The 14,200-nt window shown below is 38.4% G+C and overlaps 1 long non-coding RNA gene across 1 annotated transcript in view; it reads left to right on the top strand.

Annotated features, from left to right (window-relative positions):
* LOC111875443 overlaps nt 1–13,190 on the top strand; it is a 50,372-nt gene extending 37,182 nt beyond the window's left edge. Inside the window, exon 3 of the long non-coding RNA XR_002844727.2 lies at nt 12,984–13,190. This is a non-coding gene — a long non-coding RNA (uncharacterized LOC111875443). The remainder of the gene's footprint in view (nt 1–12,983) is intronic.
* The last annotated feature ends 1,010 nt before the right edge of the window (nt 13,191–14,200 follow it).

The raw sequence follows: 14,200 nt of genomic DNA, 5'->3' as shown, positions 1-14,200 counted from the left end.
AGTGAACGCATAGTTCGAAGTATTCTTCATCTAGGCACTAATTCGAGATGAGTGACGAGCTTCACGCCCCGGTCGCTTTACCACAGGTGCAATAGTCTCCCGCACCCACTGAATAGAAGACTGAGTGAGCCCCAGAACCGGTCTGGATAATGTGGAAAGGAGAGTACCTGGCCCTCTATTAGGATTCGAAATTCGATCCCTCGGCAGTTCAGTTCGTAACCAATAGCTATACCAACTGATCTCTACTGAAACAATATAGGAATTTTAATTATACTTTCAACGCAATCACGTACCCACAACCCTACGCTAAATTTCAGTACATGAAATACATTTTAACATTTAAAGTAAGACATGATTATTGCTGTCTCGCCCACTCATTTTGAAATTTATATTCTCGTTAAGTAGAAGTTTGATGTGACAGGTAGGTCCAACAAATGTCACACAAGCAGATCTGAAAGTGGGCGTCTTGTTTCAGGACCGCTGCTACTTTAATTAAATGTAAATTATTCCAATTGATTCTATGTATGAGTACTTTATACCAATGTACAGTATACTTCGGCTTGCGTGTGGATGTGAACTTTCACTCATTTTTCATGCAGATTTTTTATTAAGTCCAACATCATATGCAGAGATTTAATTGGAAATTTATGAACATTCTTTGTAACACTTTAGACTGTAATGAACCAACTATACATAATTCTGAAGTTATTTACGTATCCTAGATCTGTCAGTAATAAATTTCTACCTCTAGCGTCCAAATTCAATATGTTTAACTGAAATGATTTTTTTTCTGTTTTAAATAGATTTGTCGATGGAATATTTAATTACTACCATTTGTAACAAAATCGGAACACAAGTTGTGAGTCTTCAGTTATTTATCCTGTCTGAATGTTTTTCGAATTGCAGTACGCGGACAATTTTCATTGGAAAAATCATGAAAACATTCAAGATAGAGTGATAATGAAGAAAGCAGTCTTCTGGGATTTGGCACCGTGTATATGTGGTGTTAACCGACGTTTCGGAGGAACGTATCGCCTCCATCTTCAGACTGGTCTGCTTTTACCGGTTCTCATGGTCTCTTCGCTTGCAGATTTCTTATATTTTTCTTCTACCCTGAAGATGGGGGCGATACGTTCCTCCGAAACGTCGGTTAACACTACATATACACGGTGCCAAATCCCAGAAGACTGCTTTCTTCATAGTCACCGCCGTGAAAGCCTCAAATCTTACATAGAGTGATAACTTTGCCATGAAATCAACACATAGTCAATGTATAGCAATGAGGCAAAAAGATTCAAGGATGTTTGTTATTTGTAAGCATCGCACAGAGATCAACGTCCACTGACAAGAAAACGTTAAATAGTGAAGGAATCTCTAAATATAATGTCCTTGATCCGATCTAACATTTGTGAATTATTAATTATAGGCCTAATTTTACAAAACCATTTTTTTTCAAGGTTTGATTAACATTAAGATTTGAAGTTCCATGCTGTTACTTTCTAAATATTATACTATTTAGCATGTCCGGGCGAATGACGGAATATCGATATTTACAATTAGCCTATCGATATCGGTCTGTATCGATCTGCGCCACTTAACGACTAATAAATCAGTAGGTGAAGAGCAGACTTCATCACAAAAAAAAAAAACATAAATATTGTAACGGATGTGATCAACGCGTTGTCAGGCAACAGCTCTGTAAACACGGACCAACACGCAGCAATAATGTGTTTTCTGTAGGTCCTACCCATACGCAAATAGACTGGCTGGATAACGATCACGTTATATGTGTTTACTGAAAGTCCATGTCCGTCCCGCGGCTGTATAAGTGACAGATTTCGTTCAGGGCAGTTACGAGTTACGAATGAGTGAGTGAGTGAGTAAGTAAGCAAACAGTTGTCTGCAGGAGTACATTCGTAATCTGTATGAGTACAGCAAGCAAGTTATAAGCTTGAGGAGCACAGAAGAATACAAGAAGTCAACCTGTGAGGATTTAACGTGTGATTAGAAGAATTTATGTGTGCTGTAGTGCAGTGGCTTTGGGAGTGTGTGATTAGGAAGACTTCTATAGTTTCTGTGTTATAAATCCACGAAGGCTAGTACAGATAGACTGAAGATATTGGTGTGAAGTGCTTTGTAGTGTGAAAGTCAGTAAGAATTTTATAATTATTTGTCAATAAATCCAATTACCAATCCGAACTTCGTCTTTAGTCACCCTGACACGTTGCAATATATTGTTAAATTGTTGTAAAAGCTATCTTAATATCCGAAGCTACAGAACTAAGGTTTGGGGTATTTTATTAGTACAGATTACTGATAGAAAGTGAAGTGCTTTGTAGTGGGAAAGTCAGTAAGAATTTTATAATTATTTGTCAATAAATCCAATTACCAATCCGAACTTCGTCTTTAGTCACCCTGACACGTTGCAATATATTGTTAAATTGTTGTAAAAGCTATCTTAATATCCGAAGCTACAGAACTAAGGTTTGGGGTATTTTATTAGTACAGATTACTGATAGAAACAAATTTATAGTGTTTGTGGCGCCAAGACAAGTTTTCATTTAAACGTTTAGAATAGTAATTAGTGACACAAACCTACAATATAGATACATTAATGCCATAATATGAAAGTAATAAACCACTTTTTGTATTTTATGAATTAGAATTTATTTTGGTAACATGATACATCTTTACCGATTAATAAACAATAAAATAATCAATTTGTAATCTAATTATGAATTAATAGAACACCTGGTTATTGGTACAAGAAATTTCGATGTTGCTATAAAGTTTTAAGGGTATTGTGCCTAATCGACCATCATGTTTCGCCCTTCAATTTTAGGTTGAAAACCTTATTTTATGAAGAACAGTTTAACACTGCCCTCTATCTGCAATTAAGCTACGATTTTATTCACAGAAGAAACCTAGATTTTGTTTCAAATGAACTACTACCCATATTCAGTATTTCTGAGTTGGGTATAGGCTGATTGTAATATAATTATTTAGAAGCGTTTTCCATTCATTTCATTCGTTCATCAGTGGCTCCATATCATTTATTGGGCCCTGGCCTCGTCTTTAGTATCGTAATCTTTTTTACACAGACGGTAGGATTCCTTGGACGAGTGATCAGCCCATCACAAGGCCGCTACCTACGCACAGGACAAAACAAACACAGAATATACATAAACAAATATCAATGCCTTGAGTGGGAATCGAACCTACGATCCCAGGGTTCGAGCGAGCAGCAAAAACAGTTCATGCCTTAGACGATGCGGCCACTGTGGTCGGCCTAGAAGCGTTTTACTAATCTATATTTAGTGAGACAGTTGGACGCTTTTCTAGCCATTAAGATGCAACAACCTTGATTCCACGGTGCAAGATAATTAACTGTGAACATTATACTTCAGGCTTGTGGACAGGCATGCAGAGAATAAATTTAATATCGGTCTATTTCGAGACAAGGAATTCAGACGCTCCACGACTACCCAGTACATTCCAGGGCGTCGGATTCAAGAAGAATGAAATTAAGTGGACATTCATTTTGATACCCTTCGTCACCCGTTACAGAAAGTATCCACGTTTTAAGGATTGTTAAAGCGAAATTTTCATAGGTTTTGATATTTCTTCTCGGCTCAATACTCATTTAGTGTCCAAACGTAATGTTTTATTCTAAGCGCACACACATTGCTTAATAGGAAACGTCACATTTTGAAACTAATTTGAATAATCCAGCCACTGAACTGTTAGAGTAGATGTAATTTCTGAGGGTATGGAAACTAACTTACCGTGAGTGGTTAACAGCTTTCAGTCTCCATGTCCAGTGCTTGTGTGAGCGCGTTGACTTTATACGTGTCGTATATGTTTTTCTTATCTTTAGTAATCTGGTGCATTGTGTAACGAATGTAACTATGTTCCAGTACATTGCAACATATCAAGTCCCGAATTGTCAAATCACCCAATTACGAAATACATCAATTATTGGAATTTACGAAGTACTTAGCCTTGAAAACCATGCTGCGCTAAATCATGAGACACTTTAATTATCTAAAGAGATACTGATGGTTATCATTTTGTTCTTGTCTGCTGTGTGAAATCAGTAGGTGTTTCGGATTTACCCTCCATTATGCAGTGACGTATATTAAGTAATGTAATATATTGTCATGTGTATACGTGACTGTAGATGGGGTTTGGATTGGAGATTGAATTTATTGACTATTTTGACAATTCACATTTAGTAACTACGAATAAATATAACACCATCGTTAATCTCCATAATTTACAAATCTCTAGAACACACGCTGTCTTTTCTAGTCTGTAGTCTCTTCATTAGTCTTTCCCTGGTAACGGCTACTAACAGTGGAGATTCTTCAATTCCACCGACTACGTCTGCTTTTCACAGGCACCTCTACATCTCTCTGTGAAGTCTTGTCAAAGTCAAAGTTATTGTGACGCGTTATCTTACGTCCATCGCCGCGAGAACCGCTACAATCGGAACGGACACTCTCACGGCAACGAATACGTGGAAATTGTGGAGTTAACGAGGCGACAAATCGTAGTAACAAATTGTCTTTGAGTAACAACGGATGAGACGAAACAGGTTACCGGTGTATTCTATAAGGAGCCTTCCCGAATCAAAGGATTGCCGAACATGTGAGATCGAACCTTAGCGAGGGGTTTCCTCTATTGAGTCCGCGTGCGCCTTATAAAGGGCCTGACCTAGAACGGAAGTTGAGTTTTGGAGTACTGGAATATTAGAGTATTGAAAAGATAGTCTTGGGATGGTGCCTGGTATCCGGTCGGCATGACGCCTACATAAGCAGAGCCAGAGACGGCACAGACAAGAACGAGACAATCTTGGGATAGCCGTCGCCAGAGACAGCTGAGATCCAACCACGGCCAAGGATAGTTGAGACGTCGCATTGGAGAATTGGGCCAGAAGTCGAGTGATATTGCAAACGATAATAATTGTAAGGTGTGTAAGTGTGAGTGTCCAATAAAGATTCGCTAAATCCGAGACACACGTAAAGTTATTTGTCGCGTGACATTCCCAACACGTGACATTATGTTACGACCGACGGCCCTCCGCCAATCTTTATTGGAATAGAGCACCCATCTGAGGCTTAAGATCAGATCTTTATAACTGTATGGCAGTTGCAAGTTTGTTGATGAGGGGCGCTCTCTCTGATGAGAGGACGGGTCTGTCGTTTGCCAGAGTCACAATCAGCAGTAATAAGTCTGCTTTCAGTATGTACAGTTTACATTTCACGTGTTATTAAATATATTTGACATACATATACGAGACCTCTGTAGGTCCAGGCTCAGGACAGCAGATCATGCCATATCCTTAGTAGCTCCTGCTACAACGGCATTCTAGTCACTTGAAGGTCGTATGCTTGATCACCGCTAAGATTAAGCCTCTTATATTTCTCTCGGCATGGACCGCGTAGGAAACACCGTTTATTATTGTACTCCAATCGTTTCAGTAGAAACATACTTATTTTTGAAGTCGTTGCTCTGTAACGGCTGGGTATAGTTGCATATTAAGAATCTGTTGTGTACCAGCGGGTGTTGTTTCGTCGTATGTTTCGAGGTCGTTATCCAGTAACGGGTCTACACTATACAATATTGATCAAATCTCTTTATTGGTTCTTTCAAAACTGGACTTCCTCATCGTTCACTCTTCTGTTCATAAAAATTTTATGGTCGAAGAGCCTCTAAACCTGTTACACCTCCTATTACAGAAGCAGAAACAAATTATCACGTTTCTGAAGGAGGGAAGAGACTGTTTAAATGCTTCAATTAAAGGGGGTCCTGTTCCGTAAGAATTCAATTTGAATGTTATTACACAGGATCAAGGCAGCTTTCCCCTACATCTCTGCAACGGTTTGCTGTCACCGTTGTCCCACGCCACTTTGGGGCGGGGTTGCCACATGGTTGTAGCGCAAGACATTTCAGACCGCCTCGAAAAAGTGTGATAACCGCTTTGCTGTAAATTAAAAAGAAACGTGAGCTGATGACAGACCTCTTTCTATGGGAGTGCCATACCTGGTCATTTAGACTGTGTGATAGTAATCACTATTTATGTTCTTGTGTTTCGAGAAGTACAAATGAATTAACTTTTGGTCTCTATATCAGGTGTTGGCCCCTCTACGACCATCATTAACTCGTACCTCCAGTAAAGTAGGACTGAATCTGCAACTTAGTATCTTGGAAACTATTATTCATTAAAAAGAGTCAGATTTCGAGCCACAAAACCTGCTATCGAAAATTGAAGGAGAAAAATTAATACGTCCTTCTAAGCACAAATTGTAATCAAGACGCTTGCAATTCAGTAAATTGTGAGTTCTAGTACCGACACCACAGAATATACATAGCATTATTTACAAAAAATATACGCGTATAACTATAGTTATAAAATTGTTAAAATTTCAGAGGAAGAATATTTCCACACTTGCCTATTTGGACAGCTGAAATAAACATTTTACATCAATGTGTTTTTTATTTTAGAGTTTCTCACCCCACGGAATAGCATTGTACTTTGTCTGGTCAGCTGATATAGCAGCCCTAAATATTCTTTCAACCCGTTTCGACTGTTGCAATAAATATTATGATAACTTTTTGCCTTTTGTGTTGTTACTAAAATCATATGCAAGAATATGAATGTAATAAGGATCCGAATGCGATTATCGCTTAGATTATGATTATTCTATATAGTTAACAATAGATACTTAACAAACACTTTCCAGAAAGGACAAATAATGATTGTAATTAAGTACAATAATTTTAAATTTATGTCGTTGATCTGATTTAAACATTTAAACTTTTAAACAACTTTTTCTCATAGAACCTTGGAACCGCATGTATTATGATGTTCTTGATCCAAACGAGAATAATAATAATAAACACAATTCCAAATTTTGCTGCACGTTTCATAGAATAGTACTATTTTTTCTTAGAAATGAATATTATTATTACTAAACGCAAATTGCCCTATTTTCTTTTTTGCCATTTGTTTCTCTCTGCTCTTCGCATCGTGCTGTAATACTGAGATGCGGTTAGCTTCCGGGTCCGCCGCTGTGGTGATCGGTATTATGGTGATAGGGTTGCTGTGCGTGACCGACATGACATGTGGCGCCGCGTGACGGCGTTAAGGGTTTGCACACTTACGACTAACATCGCTTTGAGCTCACTTGCAAAATTAACCTGTGAATCACTAACCTAACTTCTGTTATGTCAGCCGAAATTAACCCATAAGGCTCAGATAAATATTTAAGTATTAGGAAGGCTTTCAAATGTTCATGAAGAATTTTAAATACAGAAACAAAGAGAACATGAAAAGTGCAAGATCCTCACTCACTCACGGAACTGAGCCCTTCTAGAGAAGATGTCAATTGTGCAGTTACTCAAGAGATTCCCAACATTTGATGGAACCCGAAGGTTCATTACCGCGTTCACAAGTGTCTTCCTCTGGTCCTTATCCTGAGCCAACTAAATCCAATCCATACCATCCAATCCTATCTCTCTAAGATTCATTTTAATATTGTCCACCCACCATTGTGACCATAAATTATTAAAGTTAGCAAGCATGGGAGACTAAATAGCTTGGTTAATTTTGGATTCAAACAGTTATACATATTCATAAATATGGAAAATGGCATAATGTCCAAGAAAGTTTAACGAATTAAGAGACAAAGTAGCAGATGAATTATTAAAAAGTGGTAAGTTATGTGATTTTAAACATTAACTATTGCTTAAGAGCGTAGGAGGTGTCATTTTAGGACTTAATGAAATTAAATCAAATATATATGACTTGTTATTCTCAAACAAGAAGCAGTTCGAGCAACAGGCAAAAGTCTAGAAGAATTACATGAGAAGCTGAGGTACATGTATGAAGAAATGACGTAAATAGATATTATATTGAAAATGAAATAAAACCGTTTCCTATTTCCCTGCTGTTCAACATCCAAGCAATAATTTTATATATATTGTGGCACCCGAGTTTTCTTACTGTACAAGCTTGGAATTTAAATTAATGATGAATGCAACACGTTTCGGTGTCTTAAACCTGTCAATGCATTTTTGAAAATGAAGAAAACTAGGACATCTCAAATATATTAACTCATCCACATGTCTCCTGAGGACCTGGACAGATGAATTAACTGATATTGTCGACTTCATACTAACAGAATGTGTTTTCCGAACAATTCGCTTTTAAACGTTACTTCATCTTGCGTGTAATATGCTATAGTTGAGAGCTTATCAGAACAGTACACTTTTAAATTTATAATTCGGTTTAAAGTTCCTACTTTGTCTTGTACACATTTCACTGCCTACATCCAACGGATTATAAGCCTTTACACATACTCTGAAGAGAGTATAAATTATTTATATTTCTATAAATCCAAAATTACATGAATTATAATATTCCTTAAGCCATCACGGCAGGTTACGTCTCCCAACGGTCGAATCAGTACAGTGACAAACAAAATTAATATTATAATTATGTAATTCCGTTTTCTAATAAGCTGCGTTATCCATTTCCTGTTTATATTAATTCTTTTGCCGATTTCTCTTTCCTGAGGTTTCACCCTTTTCATAAATTACTATTCATTCATTCATCAGTAATCTGTCAAGACGACAGGTCCACAGTCTCTTCCAAAACAGTTCCTCCACTTAATGCGATCTAGAGCTTTCTCCTTCGAATGAGAATATCCTCTTCTGTCCCCAAGGTCATCCAGCATCATCTTACGCCTTCTTCCTCGTCTTCTGGTCACTTCTATCCGTCCCTCTATCTTTCCTTCAATAACTTCTTTTAGAAGGCAGTTACTGCGTAAGATAAGTTGCCATGTCCGTAAGTAATTTAAGTATCCGTATTTTCAGTTCCCATATTACTAATTAAGTTCTTTTACATTTTTATTAATTTTAAAACCCCATTTGGCGCCACGATTCCTTCATTTCGAGTAAAAAGAAAAAGAAAGAGTTGAATCTAAGCTGCGAGTTATCATTTACCATTGAAGTGGTCTTCTCTCTAAACCTGGTTCATTACAACATCAACTGGAAAGGAAGAGAAATATCAGAGTTTGTAAAATTTTCACAAATCAGAAGCGACGTTTAAAAACGAATTTACTTAATTGAAGAGGAAATATTTTAGACTTTTATAGGTCAACTGAAATACATAAAAATAAATAATACAATAAATGCTGATAAAATATAGCCATCTATTGCTGATAATTATTGTTGTTATCATTATTGCAGTCATAATTTTAAGGATAACAGAAAGAGTGATTATGAATTGTAAGATAACTCGTGAAAGTGGAATAAACTGCCTAGTTTTGATACCTGCTGACACGAGTCAATAGGCAATCGTGTAATGTCTCACAGCCAATTTCTGATAGCATCTGTATCCATAAACACGAACCCTCTACAGATCAGCAGACAGCATTGTAGCCCACAGCGAGAACTCGACGCATACACTGAATAAGAACGCAAAGAATATGTCAATACGCATTCTATATTCTACACACACGGCATGCAAAGTGGGTGAAACCCGAAGTGAAAACATAATAATGCTTGTAAATCAGAGTTTGTCTACTCTCTCGATGACGACTTAATAACAGCTACTCAAAAGAAATAAAATGAATGCTGCAGAAGCTAATTTCACCAGTGCAAAATATGGGTTGGCTGCTTCGACCTGGTATAGGTGTTCTCATAGTGATTAGCCCTGTACTTACAGTCATATATTAAGTCCACTGGTAATAGTATTGCCTGTCACTTTGTTTCGGAAATATTTATATGTAGCAGGTGTAATAATTTGTTTCTTGACTTAGGCTCCAGCTATACTCTGCGATCAGTAATCTCTATTCACCCTGCAGAATACAATTATCCGAGCAAAGTAGATCAAATTGCTGTTCCGTGCATACGCGTCAGAGAGCCCAGTGGTGGCAATTTCGTATCTTATAATTACTTTCTGTTCGTTATACTCATAAGAAAAGCAGAACAGACCCAATCTTCTAGGGCGATATACAAAGAGAAACGTTATTCTTCGAATGGCTGTGATGTGGCTGAATTGCTTATAGGTTGATCTCGAACTCTGTTCATACTTCCAGCTCTTCAATTTGTAGAAAATTAATCATATGTTTTAATATTTGTATTTGCCTCTAAACCCTGCAGTTCTCTTCTTGCTCTTCGCTCTGTAAGTAATTTTATATTTAACTGTCTTTAATTAATTTGCTGTCTCCCGAGATAAGGAGCTGAGTAGCTCGTATATGAGCAGACGTTTCGGAGGAACTACGGTTAATGTACGAACTACAAGGCGCTTTATCCCAGAAGATGTCAATTTTCATAACTACCGCTGTGAGAACCTCAGATCTACATAATGTCTTTACTTGTTCCCTTCTGACGTCATCCTCATTTCTTATGTACTCGTATTTGATTTTTACTCTCTCTTATATGTAGTATGAGAAAGTGTAGTGAATATGTAAAATTCGATCTCAAAGTGATACTCAATCTGCTTGTAAGATTTGAGGTTTTCAGGGCGGTGACTATGAAGAATTCCGTCTTCTGGGATGTGGCGTCATGTAGATCTCATGTGAACCGACGTTTCGGGGGAGCGTATCGCTTCCATCTTTAGGGTAGAAAAATTCGTGANTGTCTTTAATTAATTTGCTGTCTCCCGAGATAAGGAGCTGAGTAGCTCGTATATGAGCAGACGTTTCGGAGGAACTACGGTTAATGTACGAACTACAAGGCGCTTTATCCCAGAAGACGGCATTTTTCCTCAATCTACATATTCTGATCTTCCTGAATATGAAGAGGTTTCGGAATGACGCCTGTGCCTGTGTGTATGTATGTATGTATGTATGTATGTATGTCTTTGTGTGTATAAATGTGTATGAATTTAAACCGTGTAGAAAGCAGTCTTCTGGAATTTGGCACCGTGTATATGTGGTGTTAACCGACGTTTCGGAGGAACGTATCGCCTCCATCTTCAGGGTAGAAGATGGGTAGAAGGGTCTCTTCGCTTGCATATTTCTTATATTTTTCTTCTACCCTGAAGATGGAGGCGATACGTTCCTCCGAAACGTCGGTTAACACCACATATACACGGTACCAAATCCCAGAAGACTGCTTTCTTCATAGTCACCGCCGTGAAAGCCTCAAATCTTACATAATTTAAACCGTGCTAGCACCTTAACAGGTGGATGAATTTTATCCACATTCTTATTCGGGAGTTACTGTTCGTAGTTCGGTACCCGGTGGATATGAACATTCCAGATACAGAAACAGGTTTTGTCTCTTCAAATGAGCCCCAAAACACATAATGATGATTTTCGCTAATGGCCCTAGGGATCCTGAATAGCTTTTATACATTTATGGAGACCATCGTCGTAAATAAAACTACATTGGAGGCTTTAGTGGAAATTAAGGTATGCCATCTAACCGCCGAATATGAAATGTTAATTTCCTCGAAAATAATTTGACAGATATTAATTAAATATTAATAACCTACAGAGCCAATAGACCAAAATAACTGTGTTACTAGGCTAATGTATCCTAAACGTAATTGATTATTTTAGGAATATGGGGTTATGTTCCGTCAAACGTATATAAGGTAGCCGAGGGGTCTAAGGCATGAACTGTCTTCGCTTGCACGGAAGCTGGGATCATGGGTTCGAATCCCAATCAGGGCATGGATGTTCAGTGTTTGTGTGAGTATGTGTGTGTTTGTGTGCATTTTTCTGTGTACAGGTAGAGACTTTGCGATGAGCTGATCACCCGCCCAAGGAGTCCTACCGAATGTCTATGATCTAATAAACTGAAGTGAAACGGAGAATTTCTTGGAGGTAGGCCAAGGCCCAAATTGGGGCTGTAGCGCCAAAGGAAAAAAAAAAATATGAGGTAGTATGCGCAAAACCTTTGGATCGATATGATTTTAATGTAGCTACTGGGGCGTGTCTTATGCTTTTCCTCGAAACTCAGTACCACTTAGTATGAAAATGTTTATAATGATTTCTTTCTCATATTTTTGCATATTTAAATTTTAGACAAATATTTTTAAACATGGAGGCTCACATTAATCTAAGTAAAATTTCTGACTGAAAGGAAATACAGGAGTGATTTAGAATCCGAATTTCCGAAGCCTGACTTCCTCTGTTTCACATCCCAGTTGGTAAACCTCTACAGCGACGATGCCAAGGCAGTGAAAGTGTTTCTATCTGTAAATTAATACTGAGCCTGAATGTGTGTATACCTGCCCTGAGAGTTACTGAAATTAAGTTTTCAATTAGTCTTAAGGAACGTTTTACAAATCAACGTGAAATTCTTTCATCCATGAACTGCATTCCTAAATTTTTTAATTTTTTTTTTTAATTCGCTTAGTGGGGGCTGGAGTCCAACTGGGTCCACTCGGCACAGCGGCCACTGATTGGCCTATTGTAGCCTGCCCCGGGTGATTATGATGATGGAGAATTTGGTGGAATGAACCGAAGTACTCGGAGAAAAACTATCCCAGCTCCACTTTGTCCACCACAAATGCTACTTGACCAGACCCGGGTTTGAACCCGGGCCGCCGCCGTGGGAAGCCAGCGAATAACCGCTTGAGCTATGGCGCAGCCCAACTTCATACTTAAGCAAAGATATCTTCTTCGTTCCTGTCTCCATTTTTCCTCTCCTTTCTTTTTCTCTTATCTTTCCTTCTCTTTGTCTTCTTCATTTCTTGTCATCTTCTTTGATTTCTTCCTTGCCTTCCATTTCTTTCCTTTTTCCACTTTATTTCCCTTTTAATCCTTTCGTTCCCTCTATCCCTTTTCCGATCCACTGTTTCCATTCTCCACGTTATATTTTTCCTTGCCTTTTTCTTTCATTCATATTTGCTTTTTCTTGAGTTCTTTTTGTTCTTTCTTTTTTCATATGTACTTGTTCCCTTTTTTATTTTTCTATTTGTGCTTTCCTTTTTATGTGTCTTCTTTGTTTCCATGTTATAGAAACATGAGAAACCTCGGCCCTCATGTCCGGACGACTGGCAGTCACAGCTACACCTGAACGGTACCGTTGATATGAAGCAGACCGCGTCGGTGTGAGGAATAGCCCCAGTTTGCGAGACAGGCGAGAGCGCTGGGTGCTTACTGGTGTGGAAACATCATAAACAACACCATAATCACCATGATGATGCACCGCTCGGCACCACATAGATTATGTCATCAATCATACAGTAAGTGTCGCTTAAGTCTCGAATATGACGAAAAGCTTCTGGAGCTGGATCTTCCTTGGGAGAGACGTAATGTTCCCTTCCACGAACATATAGTGAGGTAAAGTTGTCCTTCTGCTTATGAAGGCGTATGGGGAAGTGGATGTATAGATACACATTTTCTCCACCTCGGCACTAGCTGGAAGTGAGTGGTCAGCTTCACGCCCCGGCAGCTTTAACCCCGGGGAAAGTGCCTGGGACTGAGTAAGTTGAGGGTTGACTGTTGCCAGGAATTCTGCGCGAGCGGCTGTGTCACGAGAACCTGAGTGCGGGAAGCTGAAGAATCTCTACCGTTAGAAGCCGCTGCTATTGGAGACCCAGCAGGGTGGGAAAAGGCTTAGAGGGTACTGTGGAGATTTGTGCATTGTGGAGATTAGCGATAGCGCTGTAGTTATTTTTATTTCCGAGTCGTATGTCTAAGTAGTCAATAAATCCAGCAAATCCAGCAGCAGCAGCAGCAGTAGTAGTAGTAATAGGAGTTAGAACACAAACTAATCTTTGACAGTACCTGAAATTGGTGACGGAATCTCCGTTCTAAAATCCAGTGAGAGAGGAAACCGAAAACATTATGATATGCAATCAGTTTTATTCGATGTAGCCGCTACCTCAGTTCTTTATTTATAGCATCATTATACAAGACACTGACATAAATTATATAAAAGAGATTTCGAACATTAAAAATATTTCTGCTCATCTAAATTCACAATGTCGTTTTCTTGTTATTAATTAAATAAACTCTCGTGTTCTTGTCGAATATACAAGTAGTTGCTTCAAGTCTGTCAACGAGTTATGTCCAAGTCTACAGACAATACTGTCCCGCTTCTCAGCATAACAAAACGTAGCCCAGTGGAAGACTGTTCTGTTTATGTGGTGATAGAGCATAGATGACAACCAGTGGTCACCAGATTGTGTCTTGTAGGCTACTTGAATTATTCATGCTCACGTGCAGAGATG

The sequence above is a fragment of the Cryptotermes secundus genome, unplaced genomic scaffold (assembly GCF_002891405.2).
Source record: "Cryptotermes secundus unplaced genomic scaffold, Csec_1.0 scaffold304, whole genome shotgun sequence".
Classification (NCBI taxonomy): domain Eukaryota; kingdom Metazoa; phylum Arthropoda; class Insecta; order Blattodea; family Kalotermitidae; genus Cryptotermes; species Cryptotermes secundus.
Note: the sequence above shows the minus strand (reverse complement) of the source record. Positions and strands in the feature narration are given on the sequence as shown.